This window comes from Accipiter gentilis, chromosome 32, assembly GCF_929443795.1.
Source record: "Accipiter gentilis chromosome 32, bAccGen1.1, whole genome shotgun sequence".
Lineage (NCBI taxonomy): Eukaryota > Metazoa > Chordata > Aves > Accipitriformes > Accipitridae > Astur > Astur gentilis.
In genome coordinates this window covers 14,864,465-14,887,398 of record NC_064911.1, presented here as the reverse complement: position 1 = coordinate 14,887,398, position 22,934 = coordinate 14,864,465, and the positions used below count along the sequence as shown (strand labels likewise).

The 22,934-nt window shown below is 38.3% G+C and overlaps 1 protein-coding gene across 17 annotated transcripts in view; it reads right to left on the bottom strand.

The window, feature by feature from the left end:
- Window positions 1-22,934, bottom strand: part of DMD (dystrophin) — a 1,191,992-nt gene that overhangs the window by 619,709 nt on the left and 549,349 nt on the right. Inside the window, exon 1 of one of the 17 annotated variants that reach the window (XM_049835314.1) lies at window positions 13,830-13,848. The exons of the other annotated variants lie outside the window; for them this stretch is intronic. The gene's annotated coding sequence lies outside the window, so the exon portion shown is untranslated. Of the gene's footprint in view, window positions 1-13,829; window positions 13,849-22,934 lie in introns of those variants that run through there. 17 annotated transcript variants of the gene reach the window in all.

Here is a 22,934-nt window from a genome sequence, read left to right as displayed (position 1 = left end):
CTAAGAGTATTAGGGTCTTTATCGCCCCTCTGCGGCATACAAAACCATTAATCAGGCACTGTGAGAGATAAGTCCAGGAACATTTTTGGAATGATGTATATTTGGCCTATTTCTTTCTGCAGCTGTAGCCCCTGGGGGCTATAGCTTTTTTTGTGTCACAAAAAAACCCCTGAGAACTCTTTCTAGGAAAACTGTCCAGAATCCACAACAAGAGTTTTACTTGTTATGGAGCACAGACTTCTGTTGAATTTAATGTAGATGTTTTAATTTGCCCATAAAATCAAAGAGTTTGGAATTCAGAAATAAATCTTCCAAGAAAGTCTGCACTTTTCCTCAAAACACAATAATTAGATAGCTTGGACTGCAGCAATGTTCACTGTTTCACTGAATTTATGGAAGAGAAAATCTAAGCTGGAAAGAATACTGAGGAAGGCTGTGAGCAACACATGGGGAAGAAGTAGTAATGTTTCTGCTGGAATAATATAAATTTCTCTACTTCAATATTCTTTGTTAGAAGGAAGTATGTCATCTATGATTATTAATACTCAGCACAATGAACAACTCAGCTTTCACACGAAAAAAATGAGATGCTCTTAAGAGCAATAAGGTGCAACTAAAAAAGTATGGATTTACAACAGGGGCTAAAGAGGCTTTAATTCCCCTGCCCTTATTAATCATATTTCCCACCTTTGTGGCTGGCTTCTCAGGGATTGTGCCTAGCAACACAGTTTTTCTCCAGCTTTTCAGATGCACTTGCCAGATACACGAGTTAGAGACAACTGGCAGTCTAGGCAGCAGCCAGAAAGAAATGGCAGTGTGTCCCTGAAAGACAACCTGACATCCCAATCCCATTCATGGCACATGACCTGCCAGTGGCTGCAAGAGAATCGTTACTGCTTCTAAGACTTCCTGGAAAAATAACAAATAATTTCAAAATAACATTACATTTTGCTTAGAGTTTGCAGAACTGCAGTTCTATGGCACAAACTTACTTATCAGCAGAAAACAGCACTGAAATAGATTTTCACAAAAAGATCTTGACATTCCCCCTGCTTTGTCTGCAGCACTAAAGAAAGTGTTGAAAATCCCTTCTTGCTAGCCAGAGTAACCAGCTAACTGCAGTGGAAGCTTCTGCAATTGGTTCTCCATAGATACTTTATTCCCCTTCCTTCTGTAACTAGGAAACACAAAGCTATAGTCCCCTGAGGATAAAGTAGTGACAGCAAAATAGCTCTTTAAGCTACAGCAGCTTCCCCTTTTGGGGAGGGGGGAGGGCTGTTTCAGTTCCATTTACAAGATGACAGTCAGCTTGATTTTTCCAAAAAAAGAAAACCCTTAAAGTAGTTTAAAAAAAGGCTCCCAGTCTCCTGCCAATTACTTGGGATCAATACAGCATTCTCCCATTCAACTAATTTCTCCCAAATCGCTATGGGAAAAGACACACTAAGTTGTTTAACTAGAGAAGAACACTTCCTTTTGGTCAAGTTGTGGTAAGCTATATTTTAGTTCTCTGGGCCCTGATTATTTCTGGTTCAGTCCCAGGTAAATTTAGTGATTGTCATAGGCATATTCCAGCATCAGCAAAGAACCGTACTGATCCTAATGGCGCTTCTGCAGTAAAGCATCTGTACAGAAGGGACTGAAATTATTATGAAAGTGGTGCATAACTGCAGAAGAAAGAAATAGCTGACTACGCACATCATGCTACGTAAATACAGATAAAAATACTGCATTTACCCCAAGATCTGCCTTATATTTTTTAGAGAAATCTTACTTTAATTGTTCCTTTAACAACAGAAGGTCAAATAAGTAGATTGAGATTTTAAGAAAATAGTTTTTAAATTTCAGAAATTATGGCTGTGTTTACTTAAAAAAGTAGAGCAGGTGTTTAGATTGCTTGAAATTAGGCAGGAAGAAAAGGCGCTGCTCATTTATAGACACATGTATACAAAAGAAAGGGAGGGAGATGAAAGGTAGAAGGAACCCTACTGCTTTCTGTGCTAGCCAGGAAAAGGCTCAATAAAACAAGCTGTAGAAGAATAAAACAATCTTTCTTATTTTTGGACATCACCCCCAGGGAAAAGCTTTGACATAGCAGCAAAGTCTACTTACCTATTCTTTGCTTCCCTTACATGGCAAACATCTCAAGGCTCCACTTCAGGGGGTTTTACTAGATGGAATTACATCCTTGTATTACAAGGTTCTGTAATTAATTTATTCTACTTACTATAAATATGTCTCAGTAGAAAACTGGATGACAGAAGGAGCTGCATATTAGCAGAAATCACACACAACACACCATTTATATTACTTACAATATCAAGAGCATTAAAATGAGAATCCCTAAAACCATATTTAATCCTAATTGTTAGATTCTTCATTGTCGCAAGTAAAATCTTCTTAACAACTTCTAGGTAACTTTGAATAATTTTTTTTTCTACTAGTAATTTAATTCTACAGCCATCTCCATAGAATAGTTTAGCTGTGTATGTGCAATATACGTATGTACACTTGTCTGTATATATATAAAGGCTTTATTTCAATTTTTCAGTCTTTGCCTAGTATATACTGATGACTTTGGTGCATAATTTCAAAATTGCCTTACATTTCAGAACATACTTCAGGTACAAAAATGCTGACTAGAGAAAACGTTTAAATTCAAGGATTATCACACCACTGTAGCCAAGATTTCTTGTGCTTTTTACCACTAAGTGGCAAAACCAGTGATGCAGTAAGAGCCCAAGACTAAAATTCAGACTTCCCATTCAGAATCTGTGTGTCACTCTGTCTTAGTAACCTACATTTTTGTGACTCAAATGGTACTAACGCAAAACCTAACTGCAAAAGATTTGCGCAGATGGAGCGTGAGATTAAATCCGTTTACCACTGTCAAGGCTGAGGTGACTGGGTGCTGGGTCCTGTCCAGGGTGGACATATGCTGCGCAGCCTTCCACCTTTGCTAGTCACACAGAAATAGCCCATCTGCAGCAGCTCCACTATTTGTCAGGCGGTTGGCTAGATCGGGGGTTGTGTAACTGGGTAACGGCTGAAAATTTGGGAAAGCTGTAAAAATTAAACCAAATCCAGTAAAGCTTTCCAAATCCACTTGTGTAGTGATGGTCTTCATGGCTTTAAGGCTTTAGGCCGCAGTCAGGCTTCATCCTTCTACCTTTGTTAGTCACCAAGCTTAGGGAGAAGCAGCACGTACACTCACAGGCCTCTTCTTTGAAACACTTACCAAAAAAATAGTAAAACGAAGTTCCCAAGGTGACAGCTGATCTGGAACCAATGAAACCAGCAGAGTGCCAGGGACCGTGGATATCGTGGCCTCACTGGCCCTGACTAGCCTCATTTGGACCCACACCCCTGCCCACGGGCCCGGGAGCCCCATTCCACAGCAGACAGACCTTAGACCTACGTTGCAGGTTGTCTCCTGGAAGGACCCCTTGTCTCCACTCCCGTCGTTGGCCTCATCTCCTGGATGAACTCTGGACCCATGTTATAGTATTGTTTCCAGTCCTGTCTCTGGCCTTGTCTCCTTTGGCTCCTGAATATGCGCCCTGGGTGAGCCCTGGTCCTGGTTCATCACTTTGCCTCAGCTGGGACTGTCCATAGACCCTGCTAACCTGCACCCTCCTCTTCCCACTCAGGTCAGGTGCTGCGGGACTGTGCCCCAGTAAGGGCACTGCAGGTACTGGGGTCACCCTTGGCTCCTTGGCTTGTCCTCTCTTGTGGAAGAGTCCTGCTTCTGCTACCTGACACAGAGCTCCTAATCTACGGTAATATTATATAAATACTGACCAACTGTGCAATGCAAAAAGTTTCGTGATTATACCCTGGTTTAACATGGCTTTTGCAATCAGGGTTTTCTGTTAATATCATAAATATGGTATGTTATGTGTACAATAAACCTACAACTACGAAGCTAGTTCAAGTAGTAAGTTCTTAAGTAGTAAGTTCTTACACAAGTAAGAACACATCTGCTATGACCATCTAGTACTGTAGTTGTAAACTCCACTGAGCATGATGTGCTCCACAGGAAAATAGTGTGAGTCAACCTCATTGCTGCAAGTCTTTAAACCTAAAAGGGTGTCGTTAACAAGCTGTGGCACTAGCAATTTCACAAATAAGAAACAAGAGGCCAACAGATTTCTATTGTAGAGGGTGAAGAGGTCCTCAGTATCAAGGGTAAGCTGAGATAGGCCACTCTGCTCCTTATCTTGGCTTCTGATTTCAGAAGGCTGAAAACTGTCAGTAGATCTTCGTTCTCATCTACCTGTTATAGGAATATGAAGTTGCACTTTGTCCTTCTCTCCTTCAGCAAATGTAGGAATAGGCTGAGCAATCAACAGCCTTGAGGTCACATTTAACTCACTAGATGATTAGATGAACTTGTATACCCAGCCTCCTTTACAAATGCTGCTGACAGCAGCAGAAAGAATACTGTTGGGCGGTTTTAGAAATACCAAATGTCCAAAATAACTATGCATTAACGACAGTGATGCATTGTTTACTCATCCTTCTCATCACTTGGGACCAAAGCAGAGTATAACAAAGCTATCCCATTAGCTATTGCTGTTCCTTCTCTGTAAACAGGTAAGAAATCTGGAGTATCTTATGAGCTTGGCACTCTTCAAAAGTGCTAAGCAAACAACCTGCTGTCATTTAGCCTAACTGGCGAGGAACCCCAACTGCATCCCAGGATTTACATAGGTGATAATAATGAAAGAACAGTATCAAAAAAAAAAAGAAAATAAAAAAGGAGGAACAGAATGAGCTTAGCTTCCTGGCTGTCTTGTGCAAGACAGTAGTGTTGTTCTGAAGTTACAAATAAAAGAAAGAGAAAATTTTAGAGAGGTAAAACTGCCTTTTTTTTTTTTTTTAAACGTCTGCTATATAATCCACTGTTTAATGACCAGACAATTCAAAGTTAAGGTAGAAAATAATCGTTGCATGCTCTTTGATCAAAGTTACAAGCTTATGTGATATAAAAATCTTGGATAATGGTAAGTCCTAGAAAGCTGCCAGGTGCTCATAGATCTTTTTATTTTTTTCCAATATGACCTTCTCCTGCTCTATTCATGGACATAACATATTCAAGATTGCAGAAGCACGCACACTGCAGAAGTCAACTGTGTGGTAATCTTCACAAACAACGTGCACCTCCTCTGTCTCCAGCAGAACCTTAGAGAGAGTGGAGAGGCTACACATAGCCTGCTCCCAGAGTCACCATTTATGCTAGCACAAAGGGCAAGCTGAATCAAGAATCCCATTCTCAGCTTCAGTCTCACCTGTCTGTCTTCCATTTAAGCACAGGGAGAGATCAAAGGCAGTTCTCTGAGGTATCCCAAATGACTATAAATGCTGATATATCATTTCTGCTCTGGCTTAGCATGTTACACAACACTCAGGTGATAGCAAGAATGTTCTATACTACTGTTTCAACATTTCTAGCAGCTACTCTCAGTGTTACCTATTCCACCTTTCTATGTTATTATGCCAGCCTCTTGCTTGCTTTAACTACCTTGGAGGAGGAGGACTAGACTAGAGAGTTAATGGTAATGCGTTACCGAAGTAATCTGAATTAGTAAAGAAAAAGGATGTGGTGACTGTGATTAGTTCCTGCCTGTCTTTCACCAGACAAGATGCAACGTCTGTCAGATTCTTTTCTGCAGTGAATATCATGGAAGTGATTTAAAAAACTAAGTGTCTGTAACTTCTGCTGATTTCTACTATAGCAGTAGATGACAACTCCGAAAAAGAGGCCTAATAAAAAGGGTGAATCCAGGCAGGAATTGACTTGGCGACTAAAGCTGATAAGTCTCTATAAATGTTTTCATATGATTGTGCACTATTGCTCCACAGACCATAAGCTGAAATAAAAGCTTGTTGCAAAATGATTTCTATATTTTTCAAGAGTCATGAGTTCTAATTCTCTTTTCCTACTGGTTTTATAGCAGTGGAGTTGCTTCTGACTTATAGTGCCATAAGAAAGAGAAGAATCAGCATTAGAAGCACAGAAGGCCAGTGGTTACAAGAGCCCTTGTGTTTTCTTGCCATGGAACTATAGATCTCTTAGTCTAGTATGGACAACTGCCCTCCCATTTTTGCAAGTGAAACAGAAAAACCACCCAGGTATTGTTTAGAAATCCAACTGCATTTTCAGAACTGACTGGAGAACTGGTACCAAAACAACATCATGAACAGCTCAGTATGTGCTATTGAGACTCCATACTGATGTTATTACACTATGTGATTACTCTAGGGCAGAAGTGTACTCAATGTACATGCATTTCCTGAAAGTTTATAGTTTTGAAAAAGGGATGCTAAAGAACTGCATCAATTTTCTTCTCCCCCATTTTTTGTTTGAATGATAAATCAGGAGCAAAAAAAGGAGAAAGAGGAAATGTCACATACCATTCTTTGTATGTCACTTACTCTTCTTATCATTCAAAAATATTGATTTTATTTTTCATGAAAAATTTGAGTAAGGAACAAGACAGCATCAGAGGCTCAAAGTGGTGACTATAGTAGTGCTTTATACACATCATTAGTGGATTTATGGGATGGATAATAGAAACAAGTTTGCTAATAAATTCATGTCTAGGTATGTTCCCATCTTAGTGGTACCTAAACAGTTTAACTCAAAGTACTTTCACATTTTTCCATCCTAGCTCCTTCTAACCTTATCTTTCTGGAATTCCCTCCTATATCTGGCAGAACTTTGAAAGCCCCTTTGCATTAGGAAGCAATCTAGGGATCCTGCTTGACCACTTACCAATTCATGTTCTTGCCTGGCTCTTTAGCAACCCCCTTGGGAGAGAGAATACAGGATGGGTTGTCAGGCTTCCAGAAAAGGAAGTAGAAAATGTCTCCATTCCCAGACTACACTGCCCTCTACAACTTCATCCTCTGCCATTAGGATTTCCCTCACCTTCAGTGAGGAACGGGGAGAGTTTTGTTTCCCAGTCTCATAATAGAAAAGGTTTTAGGGCAGGAAAACCTGGGAAGAAATGACAGCAAAATTACTGTGTTCCTGAATGGGAAAAATCACATTTCATCGGATATTCTGACATTTGAAAAGTTATTGTCTTGAAGAAATTACAGTCTCATATATTTACATATTTGCAGGAAAGAGAATTCAACACTGTTTGGAAAGTCCTGCTTCAAGATATATCAAAGGAGCTGAGTGGCCCCTTGTCCCCAGAGACCTGAGGGAATTCCAGCTTGTCAGATTCCTCCAGTCCATATTCTAAGGTTATATTTAGGATCACCATGCTTCAGGGGTACTTCCCAGGCAGGCATCTTGGAAATAAGCTCTTCCCTGCTACAGGATGTGGAGAATGACATCAGTTTATAGGATGCATAAAGACTTGGGGAACTGACCAAATGATTGTGCATCAAAATTGGAAACAAGAAGAAATGCAGTTTAACTGGCATTACTATTGTGCCAGAGGATTTAAAGATAGTAAAGAGAATTGTTGGCCTGTTTAGTGCGCTGCAGGGACAAAGACACTCTCATGGTTATTAGAGGAATTTATTTCTAGGCTTGCAGACTCCCACAGTGTCTACTAAAGAGTATCAATTCAGAAATGCAGCAACATTTTTTCCTTTCCGTTACGGGCAAACTACAGTGCTTCTCATTAATCACCCTGACAATATGAAAATGTGACATTATTCTGTTAAGTATTTCTATGCCTTCTGTTTTTTCACTGATCTACCACGTCAAATGCTATAAACACAGAGTGCGCAGTTGTGTGTAGTGCAAAAGGAAAAAAAGAAGAATCCCTAAAGGAATCCTAATAAAAATGTGTTTGAGCCTAGGGTATCTGTACTGGAGCTTTAAGTTTTCTAACTTCATTTTCTTGCTTGATTATATTAGAATAATGGCTTCTAAAAATAATATTCATCGTAAGAGGCTAGCCAGTCTTTCAGCTGCTTAGGAAAACCAGCAACACTTTGTTCCACGATATTAAAGCCTTAACGTAAATTCTTAATCCCACCATTTTCATCCTGAACTCCGAGGGAAAACCGAAATAAGGCAGGAAGGATGGAAGAACCTTAAAAAGTCCAGAGCAAAAGATGCCTGTAACAGTAGGTGCCCGTGCTACATTTTTTTGCTGTACGGGATTTACGTTTTACCTCAGCTTCCAGTTCCTCAGAGGGGATCTTGGCTCCTGACAGAAGGCGAAAAGACGCGGGAAAAAGCGCCACGGCCGCGTGACGTTGGGTCCGCGCGCGCCCTGCCCCCTAGCGGCCATCGCGTGACGCTGCGTCGGAGTTTCGCTGAGGGGAGCGGGCGGGTTCCTCCCCCCCCCCGGGTACAACGGGCAGAAAAGCAGGGGAAAAAGGGGGGAAAAAAGGGAAAAAACCAACCAACCCAAACCCTACAAAAGGTAAGCGAAGACTGCCGTCTTTTCTAAAGCGGGAAATAATCCACGACACCTAGTGTAACTTGACAATACTTCCCCTACTCGTTAAAATGCAAAGAATTTCCAAACACTTTGGTATTTCTAGCACTTGCTGTCACAGCATCTCTGCGTGCTCGTAAAGACGGTACTTGAGAGAAATGGTGCTCTTGGGGGTACGAGGCTGGGTTGGAATTTAAGGTTCTCTTCTTGGCAAATCGGAATATTTGTATCTGACCTTAAAAAAGTGTTTCAGTATCACAGCTCTTCCCGTCTTACTTATAAAATGACAATAATGGATTTTTGTAGGATATTGTCAGTCTGCTTAGCGAGGCTTCTGAGGGAAACTAAGAGGCCAATAGGGCTATATATGGAATTAATTTAAGAGCTATTTAATATGTAAGACAGCTCCCATTATTGCTTATGATATCTTCGCAGGTCATCATTAACCATAGGACACCTGAGTAGAAAAGTCTTGTGTTACAGAGACAGAAAACATGACTAAAGGTTTTGTCAGAGAGAAGTCGTCAGGAATGAATCTCACGGGTCATGAGAGCAATGCATCTTGAGTGTCCCTACAATACCATGGCTTAAAACTTGAATTGCAGAACGTGTACCATTTAGGAAGACAGAATAGTGCATAACCTTACAAAAGGGCAGAGTTTGGCCTTGAAATACCAAAATGTTCCACAATTGTCTTGATAACGCTTAGAAAACTCTGTTATTTGGCAAAACGTGCAAATTATTTTGATTTTGATTATTTCTTAGTACTACACAGAAAGAAATTGCAATTACTGCATTTTACACACTATAATAATATATAGAGAGCCCATATGAAACACTGAAGCATGTTAATTGATATTTCAGAAAAAAATATTATTAATCAAACAATTAAACCTTTTTTTTCCAGCCTATATCCCTAAACTATTAATCTCCTGAGTTAATGAGTTCAGAGTTTTTACTCTTTCAGAATGCAATGATGATTCTGGAAGTTGAGATTTACTATTTTTGCCAGCATCCTACTTTCAGACATCCTTTTTAAAAATCAAGGTGACAATTTTATCATATTGAAAGCTTTAAAAGCACCTAGATTTTGGCATACAATTCTGAGATAACAGATGAAATCTGTGACAGCTACTGTATAAATACCAAATACACAAATCCTAGTCATCTGAATTCTTTAAAAGGTGCTGGCTTATTCTAAACAAATATTGAAACTGTGAGGGTTTTTTTGGTTTGTTTTGGGTTTTTTTGTTTGTTTGTTTTGGTTTGGTTTTTTTTTTTTTTTTTTTCTCTGAGAACAGAAGCATAAGCATTTCCTTCTACTTTGGGGAATATATCCCACAAATTGTTGATTTTATGGCTGTTCAAACAATATTTAGAATATTCTTCGGCCTCATTTTCCTTACATGTTGCTTTTCAGTAACTATGCTACCAGACAAAACATACAACTATTGATAGCTTATTTTGTTCTTTAGGGTATTTGATAATTTTGTTTGTAGAAAATTCAGTTTCATATTATCAAATCACATTCATAGTCCATATGAATTCTTTCTCAAAAGATAAGGGATTATCATAAGATACTGACTGATGGACGCACAGGACCTGACACTCCTCATATTTGTATTTTGGGGGGGGGGCAGGAAGAGATGGCAGGAATCTCACTGAAAATAGTATTATTGGGCCACTAGGCAGAAATTTAGCTCAAGTACTTAGCATCACTGCAAAAGACAAAAGGGAAGAGGGAAGAAGGAAAATCTCCCCTTCTTGGCCAGGAAGTGGCACTAGTCACTGCTTTCTTAGGCTGGCATCAAACCACTGCCTAAACACATGATTAATTTTAAGCCAATGAGGCCAGCTTACACATTTGATATGTCTGAAGGTTTCACTTCAAGCTCTCTAGTGTGGGCCAGTAGACTAAATGCTCAGTTACAGCTGAAGCACATTAGGCGCATTCCTGGAGCATATCTTCCAAATTTGTTTAATCCAACAGGAATCCAGTTCAAATGCTCAAAGAGCCCTTCTCAGCATGAATCAAGTCACGGTGGGGACCATCGGAAGATCAGTTTCAAAGGTTCTCTTCTGATCTGAGCTAAAGGAGTAATGTGTCAGATGGACCACTTAAAGGACTCCTATTGCCCAGGAAGACAGCCCTAGGAGTGAGTGCTCTTAATCCCTATACCTCAAGACTAAGCTCACAAAACCACTCACAGAGCTAAGCTTTATGGCATCCAAGTGATATGCGTATATATGTTTTAACCTGAAACCATTATACTTCCAGTTCTGAAGAAGAAGGGACTGTGTCTGTCAATAAAATCTGGACCACAGGCTTTATAAAGACGACCAGTTTCTTTACCCTTCCTTTCTCAAAATGGTTCCAAATACAACACCAATGTCTCTCAATCTGAGATGGTAAAAATAAAAGTGAGTGAATAGAAGCAGTTTCATATATGCATACAATTACACACACACAGATACGTGTACAGAGGGTTAAATTTATAACAACACACATTATACTTAGGAAGACAAATTTATGGCTAAGAAAAGCCACACATGGCACCTTACAATAATAGCTAACAAAAATGGTAGAAAGGGGCCCTTTGTTGAACAGCGATAAAGGAAAAATCAAACAGTATTGCTTTTAGAATTTTATTAACTAGAACTGACAGTAAAGAGTTTGTATGTCTGAAACAGTGTGAGTAAAATGATGAAGGACAAGAAGACTTCGAAGACATTTCTGAAAATCTGCATAGTTAGAAATGACATTCACAGTTTTTGGTTTGTTGAGAAGCGGGTGCTTACTCTTCTGAAGCACATTTCAAATCTTTAAAAGTTCAAGAAATCCAAGGCCTGCCTTTGTTAAATAAGATGGGCAGATACCTCAGGACCACACAACAATAACCTCTGATTATTAATGTATTCCAGAGGTCTATATCAAGTAAGCTCTAGGCAGAGACTGCAGGAAATCTTACTGATGAATGAATGAGACTTTGGACGTTTTAAGAGAGGCATACTTATATTAGAAGGTCCTGATTTCTTTGCAGAATTTTCCACCGGATGCAGTACTCCTACCATGTCAGATAAGTATTATGTATTTTCTTCATGAGTATAACATCAAAGTTCCATAAAAATAAAACTTCCAAAAGTCTGAAAAAGATAATGCAGCTATAAAGAAAGGAGAAGTACTAGCAAGGTCTCACAGCCTCTGTGCTTATAAGCATGGTTGAAGGAGAAGGGGAACTCCTAGAGGCAGATGATGGGCAAGTAGAGAATTATGTCAGAGAACTCAACCCATACAAGTCCCTGCGACCAGACAGGTTGCACCTCAGGATGCTGAGAGAGCAGGCTGATGTTTGGGAAGGCTGCTTGCTATCAACTCTAAAAGCTCACGGAGATCAGGGAGAGGCCCCTGACAACTTCAGAAAGGCAAATGTTGCATCTGTCTTCAAAAAAGGCCAAAAGGATGATCCAGGGTACTGCAGGCCAGTAGTAGTGGGAAAATCACGGAGCAAGACCTCTTGGAACACTTTTCTGGACACACAAAGAATAATGTGATTGGGAGCAGTCAGCAGGGGTTTACCAAGGGTGAAGCATGCCTGATGTATTTGATCGTCTTCTACTATAAAATCTTGAGGTTTGTGGATGATGGAGAATAGTGGATATCATTTACTTTGACTGTAGCAAGGCTTTCCACCCCACCATGCCCAGGAATTTGGTATCCCATTTGGGATGCTACAGTTTGGATGGGTAGACAGCCAAATGGGTAGAGAGCTGGTTGGACTGTCAGGATCAGAGGGTAGTTGTTAATGAGTTGTACTCTACCTTGTGGTCAGAAAAAAGAGGAGCATAAGAGGTGTCCATCATCAATGACCTCAAGCTAGCAATAGAGTGCACCTTTACCAGATGCAGATGACATCTACATCATAGAATCATCGAATGGGTTGGGTTGGAAAGGACCTTTAAAGATCACCTAGTCCAACCCCCAGGTACTGGGGACCCCAGAACTGGGTGCAGTACTCCAGGTGGGGTCTCATGAGAGTGGAGTAGAGGGGGAGAATCATCCTTCTCAAGCTACTGGCCATGCTTTTTTTATGCGGCCCAAGATACCATTGACTTTCTGGGCTGCAAGCACACACTGCCTGCTCATATCTAATTTTCATCTACCAATGTCCCCAAGTCCTTCTCCACAGGGCTGCTCTCAAGCCATTCATCACCCATCAGGGTGAAATCAGAGGTGAAAAAGCCAATATGTGTAAGTATAGAGCTGCCATTCAGAAGGAGCTAGATACGCTGGAGGGCCAAGCCAACATGAGCCCTGTGAAATTCAAGGACAAATGAGAAGTCCAGCACCTGGGAAGGAAGAACCCCTAGCAACAACAGTTTGGGAACTGGTTGGCTGGGAAACGGCTCTGCAAAAAAGGATCTGGGGTCCTGTGGGCAGCAAGCAGGACGTGAGCCAGCAGCATGCCCTGTCAGCAAAGATGACAAAGTGTATCCTGGGCTGCATTAGCAGCAGCACAGCCAGCAGATTGACAGAAAATATTGCCCCTCTTCATTCAACAGTCATTGGGCCACATCTAGAACACCGTGTCCCATTTTGGTCCAATACAAGACCTTAACAAACTGAAGTGAGTTCAGCAGGGCTCCACCAAGCAAGTCACGGGGCTGGAGCACTTGTTCTGTGAGGAGAGGCTGAGGGAACTGCGCAAAGAGATGGCTTCAGTGAACCCAACAGCAGCCTTCCAACACCTACGAGGAGGTCATTGAGAAGATGCAGCCAGGCTCTTCTCAGGGGTGCATGGTGGGAGGATGAAAGACAAGAGGCATAAAGGAAAATGAGAGGTTCAGACTAGATGTAAGGAAAACAATTTTCACCATGAGGACAGTCAAGCTGTGGAACAGGTTCCCAGGAGGCTGTGCAGTCTCTGCTGTTGGAGGTCTTTAAGACCTGCCTGGCTAAAGCCTCGTGCAACCTGGTCAGCTGGCTTTGGCCCTGCCTGCTTTGTGCAGGATGTTCGACTGGGAGAGTTCCTGAAGTCCCTTCCAACCTGAATTATTCTGTGATTCTATGACACTAATTAAGGAAATGAAAATCTCCTGTAAGTCACCATAGCTAGATTTTTATATTGATCAGGAGCTTAGGACAGAGATAAGTTCCTAAAAGAAATTCTAGTGAATTTCTTTATGACCAACAGGCTAAGCAAATAAAAGATGTATTTTCTTTCTATTTTTAACCTAAGGAAATGAGACTTCAGTGATTGTGCTGTCCCTCATTCATTTCCAACAATAAATTTTCTGGCTTTTTCAGCCAATTTCAACCAAATCTGGCGGGGAAGTATGACTCTCAAAGGTAATTGTGTTGTTATAGGATTTTGAAAAATTGGTTGCGGGAGAGAAGAAAGAATGCCCTATTTGTTTTACCACTCCAGAAAGACAAGCAGAGGGTCACTGTGGTCCATTTTGTTTGGCATCTGTATTCCAGCCATCCACTTAACACATGCACAGCTCCAAAATATAGGTATGGTCTGTATTCTGTGGGAAGTATATGTGAATTTTGTTACTGTTTTCCAACACTGACACCCCACTTCTTTTCAATTTTATTGCTGTCATACAAGACTTGCAGACAGGAAGAATAAATCAGATCATCTGCCCAGAACAGAGGCTATGCAATCTTACAGTATTATCCTCATGTTGTCCTAATAGATAGAGAATTGCCTCAAGGTCTTAATGAAGTTATTACTAAACCCAATTTTCCTGAGTGATATCAGGCATAATGATATAGAAGAACAGCAAAATAATTGTCGCTCTTATTTTATTTTAGTGTAACTTCTGAAAGAACATTTTCAATCTCATGCTATGAATTAATCCCTCTTTTACTGGAAAAGCAACTGGACACTTAAGATAATTACCAATCAGATGAAATATCTTAAAGTGAAAGTCTCATCTACAAGGAAATGATATATTCCAGGAAGCAACAAAGAATATCAAATCAGCAAGAACTACTTGCAATGGATCAATGGTATAGTCCCCCCAAAAGAACAATAAACAGAAAACAGGCATTTTTCTTACTTTTACAAAAAAATTTCTGGAATGCTCTGCTTCGATTTAAGAAGATAATTTCTTTTCTGTGTAAAATAAACAATATTTTTGGTCCCCCAGATAAATAAATACAAGGCTAAATTAACCTCAAGGGCATAGATTACAAAATTTTCTGGAACAGAGACTACTCTAGCAACGTGCAGTGTATTTAATGCTATAACAATGAGCCAATGCAAACAGGTTTTTTAGGTTAATTCCCATAATATTCTGGCTCAAATCAGAAGTATTGATTGCATTTTGCCCAAATAACCTCAAACACTGACTTGCCCTTTGAGAAAAGGAATTTTGAAAGCTGACTACTGAATTACTGAAAGTCACCAGGACAGAAGACTGAACTTTCTAAGCTTCAAAACTATTAGTACCAAGCTCTATGACCACCACAAAACTTGCTGCTTTCTGCTCCAAACATAATAAGTGTCTTCTTTGTCTCTTTGGCACATAGGGATGTATGTAAAACATTTATTAAAAGAAAAAAACTGCATTCAAACTACCTTGGAGGAAGAAAGAAAAAGCTATATTTATTAGATGATAGCTACAACATGAACACAGCTGAGAAACGACAGTGATGAAAACTGAATAAAACAGAAAAGTGTAACTTCTGAATTTAGCTACAGATGTTAACAGACTAGGCTCCCTCTACTGTCAAAAAATGCTCTCCCAGGAGCTACTTAAATGTAGGTGTACACTGCACCATGGTGACTAGAGAGCAGCAATTCCTTAAAAAGCATCAAGGGAATTCTGCAAAGGAGCTCATCTTAGTACATCCGACACGTGTTGGACCTAATGGCAGTTCCTGCAACATCATCCTTCATTTAGTGCACAGGTGACCCACCTAAATATTCACCCAGCTAAGAAATTCTTGCACAGCAAACCGTAATGATTCATTACCAACAGTGAAAGCATACCTTCATTGTCAACACTTCCAGAAAGTAAGAGAAGTCATTGCAAATAAAGTTTCAGACCTCAGGATATGCTGCAACTCTCTTAGGCTATGCCTACACAGATGGATATAGCTAAGCATGAATGAGCTCTGCCAGTGTTTTGAGATGGCTGGATATAAATCAAGCCTATCTGGGAAACTACATAGCTGCACTAACATAGCATTGTCCCTAGAGCAAGTATACACTGCATTTCATAGCTTATGACACTGACCACAATGTCATATTATTTTTATATCTGACATGAAGGCCCAAGACAGTTCATAGCCAGACAGCTCAGAACCTATTGGCCTCTGCCCATATTTGTCTTCATACATATTTGCATTCCCACAGTTCTACAGCCCACATATTCATGACTAAGCTGTAACATTTCCCAGACGTTTCAGTGAAATTCTTTTAGTTTGTACAGCAGAAAAAGTCTCTAAAATAATTCTTGTATGAATGTAATGTATTTTTGTCACTGAGCATTTTACAGTAAAGTTATGCTAAGTTATGCTAATTTTCAGGCTTGGGGGTTGGTGATTTAAAAACATTCAGGATTCTTTTTCAGCTGAAACACTTTCACAGCACAAACACATGTTATTTCAGATGAGACAATCAGATCTACTCATTAAAAGAAATCCTGAATTAGTTATTTTCACCTCATTTTACTCTACAGACACCTTCAATTCCCATATCAAGAATTGTCTGTTAAGCTCTAAAACCAGCTGTATGACAGAGATTTAATAAACGTGACTCCTTTCCCAAAAGCTACAGTATTATTTCTCATTCTGCCTCAGATTTGCTATTTAAGCTTTAACAAAAAATTTCAAATTTCTCTTGAAGCTATTCCATTTAGAAGATATTCTTACATACATTGCCCTATGAAAAGAGACACTTTAATGGCCACATATAAGGCAAAAATATTTTCCAGCTTATGCTGTAAATTAAATCTTCCTAGTTACAAACTCAGCAACAAAAATATTCCGATACATTTTGGGTTTCTTTATATTACAAATATTGACAGAAGGCCTTATACAGATTGCCCATAAGAAAAGCATTTTTAAATTATATTATACCTATTTGTTATACATTATTTTATACCTATTTGCAAGCAATTAAGGAACCAATTAAACTTACCAATACGTTAACTTGATGGTGTGATATTGTGGGGGCAAATGAAGTGGCAAAGCTGTTGCAAGAATTAGATTGTAAGACAACTGCCATGGAAAACATTTCTATACAGTAAATAGGGTATGGAAATAAATTAACAACTAATATTGGCTGCAAGAGTCAAGAATTATAAGCCGTCTCCATTCTGCCCTTTTCAAAATCTAGATGAACAATTTGAATTGCTGTGAAAGAAGGGAAAAATAAAATAAAAAATAAAATTAAAAGCCTACCCTGCATGTAACTACAGCATGGTAGCTATTTTGAGATTAACATTAGAAAGGAAATAATTTCCTTCTCTCATTGAGGATGAACTAATCTGTTCTGGTTTTCACTTTCATCTTGACTCCAGAGCCAAGGGTAAGTCTAATAACAAGACTTACAACTTCAACAGAAATATGTGAGCAGATACTCTTAGATGAGGGAGCAGCCACTATTTCTGCCTTTCTCTCAAAATACCTAGGCCTTCCACAAGTTACTCTTCTCTCTGTACTGAAACAAAGCCAGTTAGCATTCATGCTTGTCATTCACTTTGTCTGAGTTAAGGCAAGGAACAAAGAAATGCTGACTGGGCTTAGTGAAAAAGAGATATATAACAACATGTTTAGATATAAATTAAATTATATTGCTTTGTTATACTTTCTAGATTAAGATTAATCTCCCCTAATTTCATCTATCTAAAAGTAATGTGTCCAGTCTTATCTTACCTAATCTCCCTGAAGAGTCAATGGACCCACTATATAGTGCAACAGTTACCCGTGACAGAATTGCCTGGGAGTATCTCATTGAGAAGGCATCTAGACAAGTACTGTAAAATAGATAACTAAAACTTGGATAGCTAAAGATAGGTCAGATGTCTTCAATGACTTCACTTTTGCAGAACATCGTTGGTGCCACAGGTGGAAAATGGGAATCCACAACCGAGAAACTTGGAGAAGGAAAACATAAATGGCCTAAACAGCCCATCAGGATATCTAACAAATCATGAGAAAGTCACCTACAGGAATTCTGTTTTCATGTTCCTTAAGATAGATCTGACAGTCAAGGCTACAAACCCATTTTCTTAAAGGTTCTAAATGTGACTGTTTTATCTCTTGTTTTCAGTTTGGATAGTTGGATGCTTTGCAAGGTTAAATAGTTGTATAATGGACAGTCACAGCGGGATTCAGTCCGAAACATAGTTTTATAGTGGAATGTTAATGAGAAATCCATACAAGATTGGCACAGGATGAATGAGAGAGTTGTGCCCCTCTGAAGTAAGAGGTTGAGGCCATGCAAGATATCTTCAGGCATCTAAACATTTCTAGAAATCTATATTCAAGCAAGTAGATTTCCTTGGTATTTTAATACTACCTGGCTTTCCACTCATCAGTTGCTTATAGGTATTACTCCAAGATGATATCTCATATTCTGAAAAGAGAACTATACTCTGAATATGTGAATTGGGCTGAATACAGATGTCTTGGTGTCATATCTATACATTTTTATCTAAGCGAGCAAAGCACAGAGGCTGAATCTGATTCAGATAAAATAGACAGGCAAGTCCTCAAGGCTTACCGGTGGCTAGTTCTGCAGCCATACAGGACATACGCAGGTTACTTAAATTTGAAAAAAAATAATGTCTCACATTTCTTTTTCCCTAATATCTTGATCCATGCATCATATTAGTTCCCAACTTGACTGAATATATCAGTAAGGCATTACAACATCTGCTACTACGTGGTATTAGAAATATGCCCACAAAATATTATTTTTCCGCCAATTCTTTAGGTATAATACACTTTTCTCATTAGGCCTTATCAAGCTAATCAACAACTCATTTAAGGCTACTCAGAAATAGTTGACAGTGTAGTGTACTGCTGTCCAAAAATGAAAATAATTCTTAGTATAAACCTATTAACTAGTTCTTTATGGTTTGCTCTTGTTACTATAAAAATAGTTAGTTGTTTGTGACTTTTATGAAAACCATCAATCTGTTTGGGCACCATTATTATGGATTTCGGTTCTTTTCTGATAGAAGACTGGCATATCACTTTTTTCCTCTTTTCAGAATTAGCAAGAAACACTTTGTAAAGATATCTGGTACCAACTTTCCCACATTCTCTCACAACATTGAATTTTTTAGTAGATTTCATATTAATTAGAAGAGCATTCATCTAATCTACAATGTATGCCGTGGAAGATAATTCTTAAATAAGACATGAAAAAGGCAAAAATTAGTTGCTTGAAATTAATATGAGGGATCCATTAGAATTTTAACTCATGGTCAAGAAACAGTTTCAAAAATGTTCAAGGTCTACAATATCATTAAATTTAAGTATTTTGCTTTTAAATTAGATTCTTTTTAGTATTTTTCTATTTTTTCTGCTTTGTGCTTAATTTTTTTTTTGTCTTACATTGTGAGTGATCTGTAATTGCTTTAGAAATATCTAAAATTAATGTAGTATTGGTCTATTCTGGAAATGTTTGTTGCACTTTATTGATTCAATGTCTTCTGGCTGTTAGAAGGGAATACTTTTAGAGAGTACTTGTTGTTCACAGAAACAAGGCTGAGGTATAAATATCCTGGGAAGACAATATCCTGACAAGAGAAACAAGGTCTTCCACAAGTGGTAAGTTGATAAGATAAATAGTTATTCAAGACCATCATTTAAAAATCTATTTTTCTATTATCTATTGAATAATAGTTCATTTTTTTTCCAAATATTATATGTTCTCATTGAAGATCTACAGGGACCTGGTGTTAGTGTCATTTCCTAAATAGTCACGATTAATATTAAAAAACAGTATCTAAGGCTGCTGCAAAGAAGGGAGACTATTGTTAAATCCTGGTATGACGACTATGGCATCTGAATGGTTACTCTTACTGGCACTGTAACATAACTCTACCTTACAAAATTCAGATTGTATTATCGTAATGTGACTATTGGAATGACTACTGGAAAAGGTAACATAGAAATTTACTATCATGAGGTCAAAGGTTGAAGTTATAAATGAAATCATAAATTACTCCTTAGCTCACAAAAGACAAATCATGCCACTGCTGCTGTTTCCTGGAGTTTGCTGTGCACTCAGAAAACTAAAACCAAAGAAACAAATGTCACTTGGTATAAGATGGCATCACCCCCATGTATCTGTTGGAAACACAATCAATTACCATGTCCTGAAATGAATTTGTACAGAAGAGAAACTCCTGTCAAAGAACCATGCTAGATCTAGGCTTTACTTAAAAAAAAAAAAAAAAAAAAAATCAGTTGAAGACCAGTGTTTCAATAAGTTTGTGAGAAGACTAAAAATTTGCATTCATCCTAGGTTTCTAATACAACTGAAAGAGTACACTCAGATGATCAGAGCATTTTTGCTTATACTTTTTCAGTTAAATATTGCATGTTATCTTACAGTAAGTACAGTCTGAACACTTATTCAAATACAGGAAACATGCTAAAGCGACAATGGGAAACGAGGTTTTCAAATACTGCGGAAGAACTGGGCTCGTAAAGTTATCTGAGTATTTATCATCACAATGAATTTCTGTCAAACTGGCATGTGCTCTGCTGTAAAACAAACTGAAAAATCTATTTTGATTTCTAATTAAAAGGGACTCACTATAAAGTTAATTACAAAGTATCTGGATATGAATCAGGACTTCCAGGAAATCTATTTCACACAAAAGAATTCAGCATGAATGTTTCTATTGATTTCTATGAGATTTAGAGTAAGCTCTCTGCTAGTAACTACAGGGGTAAGGAAAGTTTTTTTGTTCTTCCATCTCTAATGGTGATAGTTGACTTTGCATTTACTTAAATAATAATTCATGCATTATTACAACCCTTTGATTTCCTAAACCAAATATTCAGAAATGAACATAGTATAGTATATTTGCTTCTGTAACCTTTCAAACATGGAATATTCACATTCACTTAGACACAATCCCTTGAAAGCAAGACAGAGCTCCAATGATAATTCCAAAACTGTCCTAAAACATCATCATCAATAGCGTATCTCATAAACACAGCTTCTTCCCTGTCTCAAGGGCAGACTTACACTGATAAATTCACCCCTTACAGACACAAACTGCTAGAAGCAAAATGTTAAAGGCCATATTGTCTTCCTTCATCTCCTCCCCAGCATTCGTGTGCGGTCCAAACGCACCTCACAAAACGGCAGAAGCTATAGGGATCATCTCAGAGTTCAAACAAAACCACTGAAACAGTGACACAGTGAGACTGACACCACAAACAAAAGAATTAGAAGAAAAAGAGAGGCGTGCAATCCAGACAGCAGTCAAGCTTATCATCACCTTGAGTTGCTGTCCCTCATACTAAAAGAGGATGACTCTCCCAGGCAAACACCAGCTGGAGTGTAAGCATACTTTACACTTCTCTATGCCTTTATCTGATGACCTCAAAATACTTGACAAACATTAATTCATTTCACCTCAGAATACTTTCTGCTGCTGGCTAAATATCATTATAGTCTAAATAAGCGATAACTGAGTGGCGGTGCTGGTGGTTAAAGCTTTCAGCTGACTGTAAATCACTCTCCTTGCTGCGCACCAGTGGTAGAAAAAGTATATGGGGAGATTCCAAAGGTTTCTCAGAGCTTGGTCTACTGCACCAGTAAGAATTTGGGCAAAGCCAGTCTCTGGGAAAAGTGCAACACCAAATATCCCCACTTTTTATTATCCGTATGTGCAGCTTGGCTCTAGTCTCTGATTCTAATTTATCCTCCATTTCTGTACATGGCATCATGACAAACAGAAGAATCTTTCTTACCACACCAGAGCCAGGCTTACTATTTTTAAATAAAGTACTGGGCATGGGAGAATCGGGAAACCTTACCAGATTATAGATCTGTCTCTGTTTCTTACACTTCAAATGTTGAGACAAAGCAGAGATGACATGAAGATTACAGAATTATATTTTTTTACTATGATTCTCTCTGATTATTATTTTTTTAAACTTTACTCTCTTCAGCAACTTAAAATCAAAGCTAGTGACTGGCTGACAGTGGAAATAATATGTCTCTACAAACCTGAAAAGTGATAGTTCTTGACCAATATTTCTAAACAAAGAAAACACAAAAGTTACCAAGGCTCGGACTGTAGGACAAAATCAGTGCAGCCTAAACCCACAGGAAGAATTTTTTTCTTCTAGTCACTGCTTACATGTTTAGATTCTTATCTCTTCCTGCTATACAACATATCAATTATTTGGACATTGTATTTTTTTCAGAACAATTATAAGGGCTTTAAGAAGAGTTTCTGAGATAAGGGATATTTCTAAACATATGTGTAGTGTAAAAAGTGATATGCTAGCAAATGCCATTCTGTTGTCTTTTGGGGTAGAATATAAAATGAAACTTTTAACGTCAAGTTTTCAGCATTGTCTGAAGAGCCAATTTTGTAAAATTCCTATGAATGGACAATTTCAATGAATGGAACTAGTCAAATATATAATGATTTTCATTATCAGATTAATGGTTTACATTCTTAGAAGAATCGTCAAGGACTTTTCTGTGGTAATTCAATAAAAGCTTCAAATGATATCTTTTTATTTAAGGCAAACTTATTTGTTAACTCTTAAATTACTCATACTGGAAAAAAAAAGTATATCCCATAAATCATAAAAATTTCTCTATCACTACCAGTAACATCTGATATATCTTCTAATAAAAGAAAATACAAGGGCAAGTATAGGTATTTTATTGCACAATGCCAAGAATTTTAAAGATATCTACTACAGAATGTAAATAAATTACTGGATTGCTAGTCTCTGTTGTGTTACTAACATGAGCCATGCTTGAATTAATAAAACAGGTTTGGCTGTATTTTATATCGTAATACGATTCCCGGATTACAAACACCAGAAATAAAATACAAGGAGAAAAATAATAATAATAATAATAGGTATTATATGATACTGTAGGAGATCACAGCTTTATTTATTATCATTTTAATGCCTTTCTATACTTCTCTTGATTGTCCTGCCTTGCTGTATAATGTCTAATATACAGACTTATAAAAAGATGACACAGGATTTAGAGCTGCTAACAATTCTAGCTGTGCTCCTTCGACATAAAGTGAGAACTGCTCCTTGAACTAGTAAATCCTTTGCAACTGAAAGGGATTTTACTCTGATGCACCCATCACAGATTCAAATTTTTAAATCAATAGTACAGGTACTGAAGAGTAAATTGCCTAATACTATCTCAGGCTAAAGGTATGTCATTTATAATGACGTAGGAATACGTATGCATTATCATGCCAGATTTTGGTCCAATGCAAGTGATAGTTGGTCAAAATATTTTCAATTTTACAAAAACGCTCATAAATTAAATT